A 4,492-nucleotide genomic window follows, 5' to 3' on the forward strand; every position below is an offset into this window, starting at 1 on the left:
GTATCACAGTGAACCTACACACATTTTAAATGTATTCAAATATTTTGTATCTTGGGCGCTAGGTGGCTCAGTCAGTTAAGCCTCTGACTCATGATTTCACCTCAGGTCATGATCTCATGGTCTCAAGATGGTGCCCTATGTTGGGCGCCATACTGGGTATGAAGGCTGCTTCAGATACTCTCTTCTTCTCCCTCTGCCCCTGCCCCTCCCCCACACCAAAATGACCCAGGTGGTATTGTAAATATATATTTATTGCAAAAACATCTATATAGACATGTATACAGAGCTAAAATTAAAGGGCTTCTTCACTTCCCGCCAACCCGTAACTCATTCCTATTCCCCAGGGCTATTTGTTCCTGACATTAAAAAAGAAAAAAGCCCTCTCCTCTATGTGTATGTATACACATGTCTGCATCTCCATCCATACCTAGGATGCTACCGTACCTGAAGGATATCAAATGTGTGTTATTCATTTTTTTAAAGATTTTATTTATTTAGTTATTTGACAGAGAGAGAGAGACCCAGTAAGAGAGGGGACACAAGCAGGGGGAGTGGGAGAGGGAGAAGCAGGCTTCCCACCAAGCAGGGAGCCTGATGCAGGGCTCGATCCCAGGACCCTAGGATCATGACCTGAGCCGAAAGCAGACACTTGATGACTGAGGCACCCAGGTGCCCCATTTATTCATTTCTTTACAGAAGTTCCAGCTACTGCACTATCTAGACTACAACAAAAAATCACTTTTAACTCTGTCATCTACTGTCATACAACAAACCCCGTAAAACTTAGTGACTTCAAAAACAAACAAAAAAACTCACCGTTTTATTTAGTTCATGCTTCCGTAGTTCAGCCACGCAGGTCTTCTGACCTGGGCCACCTGGCTCATCCCTGTGGCCCGTTGGTGCGTGAGCTGGAGCTCTCATTCACATTTGGCTGGTTGGTAGCTGGTAGGTGGGAGGGCCTCAGCCCTACCAGCTTGTCCTGGCCCCACGTGATCTCACATCCTTCAGTGGCTACTCCAGACATCATCACGTGGTGATTTCAGGGGTCCCACCAGCAAAAGCTGCTAAGCTTCCCAACCAGGGCTCTGGGCTTCTACCTACATCATGTTTGCTAATGCCCCACTAGCCAAAGCAAATCACATGAGAAACCCCAGCTTCCAGAGCAGAGACATGGGCTCACTTCTTGACAGGAGGAGGAAAACTACGTTGCAAAGGAGTATATGAACAGGGAGGGTGGGAATTTGTAGCTGATTTAAGCCACCAGACTCTTTGAGGGCCTGTGTAGGGCATCTGTGAATTCCTGGGATGTCTCCAAGAAGCTGTATCATTTGGTCAGAAGGTCAAGTAGCTCCAGCATCTTCTCAGAACCTTTGTGCTCTGGATGTTTAAGGGAAAAGGTCTTCCCTCAAGTGCACGACTTCAAGGCTGACAGGAGATCTAGGTCTGAGAGGTGGTGGGTCCTGGGACCTGGTCTGGGGCAGCTATGATGGGAACAGAAGGGGCTAAGAGCTCTGTCTTTATGATTCTAAGAGAGGGACACTTCACAACTAGCGAGAGGATGATCCTCTCTGGAAAGCCGAGGGCAGCTGCCTCTTGCAGGTGAGTTAATTTAAGGGCTTCAGTGATTAACTGGGAAAAGAAAATGTGATGGCTTTCACACCAAGTTTATGGCATTTATACTAATTACTCATATTTTAATTAATTTCTAATCAGTAAAGCTTGTCCTAATGTGTTTGAGAAATTCTATGTGTGTATTTTCATTAAAACTTCATATTTTTAAAAAACTGGCCCAGGTTGATCATAATAGCACGAGGGACACGTGGACCTTCTGTGGTGTTGGGAAGACAACATTGCCTGAAGGGCCAGATGACTTGAGTTGTAGTCCTCACTATCTAGTTCTGGCCTGAGATAAACCACCACGCTTCTCTGAGTTATTCCCCTGTGAAGTGAGGGATCCTAAATGATACCTAAAACCTATTTCATTTTCTGTGATCCAGCCCCTTTAATTAAGTACCTACGAGGCCTTCAAGACATGTTGGAAGACAAGATAGAGACATTCATTTCCTGCCCTGGTGGGACTTACAATATAATAAGTACAGACGGACAAATAGATAAGCAGGAACTGCCTGTGATCTGTGCCTTCCCCTGAGAGGAGTCGCAGAGGGGCCATCAGGGTATAGGGGGGAGGTTTATGGAAATCGAGAAAGCGTTAGCCAGATGAGGCACAGGGAAGGGATACATGGGGAGCAGGATGGTCCTGCCTCTCAGGACGTACTGGTCCTGAGGAGAGAGATGGCAAGTATGCTAAGGAGCGCAAAGACCTCTGGTGCAACCTGAACCCAGGGGTGGGTAAAGGTCTCACAAGACACAGCAGGAGAAGTGGGGCCCATAGCTTAGGAAATCGGCCTATACCTGAAACTTGGCTGAGCCATTCACCAACAGACATCCCTGACAGGACAGAGTGAACATGTAAACAGTTTATAATCAACCTGCCACTTCCTTCTCAGGCCATCAATACACTTGAGTATTTTTTAGTCTATTTTTTCCTGACCTCACTTATTTTTCGGATCGCTGACAAGTTTTCAAAGAGGTATCTACAAGGCTGTGCCCATCCACAAACTGTTACTGTACTCTACCTGCAAGATGGCAGACTATCAGTGCGTCAGGGTCTGCTCTAAGATATTACATATATTAACTCATCGAACCCTCATGAGTGGCCTGTAAAATCAGTACAAAGAATATGAGTGCCTACCTCATAGGATTGTCAGGAGGACTAAATATGGCTCCTGTTTTACAGATGTGGAGACTGAGGCACGGAGAAGGTGGGGGTGTCAGGTCATGCTGAGGGTCAGTTTCAAGGCCGGGATTTAAACTCAAGGATCCTTGCTCCTTGAGTCCAGGCCCTGAACCATGGATTTTAGGGGCTCCTTTCTTTATTTATTTGACAGAGAGTGAGAGATCACAAGTAGGCAGAGAGGCAGGCAAAGAGAGGAGGGGAAGCAGGCTACCTGCTGAGCAGAAAGCCCAATGTGGGGGTCCATCCCAGGACCCTGGGATCATGACCTTAGCCGAAGGCAGAGGCTTAACCCACTGAGCCACCCAGGCGCCCCAGGGGCTCCTTTCTTGGGGCTCCTTCTCCCCTTTTCTTCTCACTTTTCCCCATCTTGGCATTTACCTCTTGGACACAAAAGCTCTTGAAGAATGGGAACCCTTCTGCCCTATCCCTGAAACTGTCCTGACAAACAGCAATCCAGTCACCAAGATTCAGACGTCTTTTCTCAGGTCTCAGTCATCACCTCTGGCGCAATGGCTCACCTGAAACCTTGGCCCCTTTGTTTCCTTCAAGGTAGATGTTGTGGACTAAATGTTTGTGCCTTCCCCAGATTCCTCATGTTGAAGCCCCAACTCTGAGGGTGATTATATTTGGAGATGAGGCCTCTGAGGAAACAATCACAGTTAGATGAGATAAAGGGGTGGGGCCTTAGTCCAACGGAATTAGAGTCCTTATAAGCAGAGACAACAGAAAGCCCACCCGCCAACCGCCCACCTCCACTGGGCTCATGCAGCAAGAAAGAAAAAGCTAAGCAGTCATCTGCAAGCCAGGAAGAGGACTCTCACCAGAAACCACATTTGCTGGCTCCTTGGTCATGACTTCTAGCCTCTATAGCTATGAGAAAATTAATATCTGTTGCCTCAGCCAGCCAGTCTGTGGTATTGCACTATGGCAGCCCTAGCCAACTGATAGAGTGGGAAAACGTAGTCCTCTACCCGTCCTCCAATGATTTGTCCGTTTTCCTTTCTCCTGTGGTCAGAAGTCTGCATGGTGGTAGGGCTGGTTCCTTCTAAAGGCTCTGTGGGAGAATTCGAAAAAAATGAAAGAGGATGACATGTTGGAGGACAGGAGTGGTTCCCTGTGAGGGGATGCCGCTTGAGGTAAGACCTGCCTGAGAAGGAAGCAGACACGTGAAGAGCTGAGGCGAGAGCCCGAGCCCGGAGGTGGAAATGGCTTTGTGTATTGGTTTCCCGTTGCCGCTATAATAAGTTACCACAAACTTAGTGGTTTAAAACAGCACAAATTTACTATCTTACAGATAGAACTGCTTATTTATTTGTTTCCTTCTTTAATGCCTTCTTGTAAGCTCCTTCCAGAATATAAACTTCATGAAGGCCAGGGCCTCGTGGGCCTTACTCCCAGGCGTATCCTCACAGAGACTAAAGCACTGAGATCAAGTATTTGTTGAATAATTCTCTAAGTGAATGCAAAAATTATGGAATAAAGTGAGGTATGTCTGCCTGATATGACAGAAAAATTAAACGAGGAGAATGTTTATGATGTCATGTTCAAATGAAGAAAAGCATGGTACAAAATTATATATACTCACAAGATGTAAAATGAATAAATATGCACAGAAAGATGGCTGACAGAAAATAACTCAAAAAGTTAATAGCGTCGGGATGCCTGGGTGGCTCAGTTGGTTAAGCAACTGCCTTC

The sequence above is a fragment of the Mustela erminea genome, chromosome 1 (genome assembly GCF_009829155.1).
Source record: "Mustela erminea isolate mMusErm1 chromosome 1, mMusErm1.Pri, whole genome shotgun sequence".
NCBI classification, from domain to species: domain Eukaryota; kingdom Metazoa; phylum Chordata; class Mammalia; order Carnivora; family Mustelidae; genus Mustela; species Mustela erminea.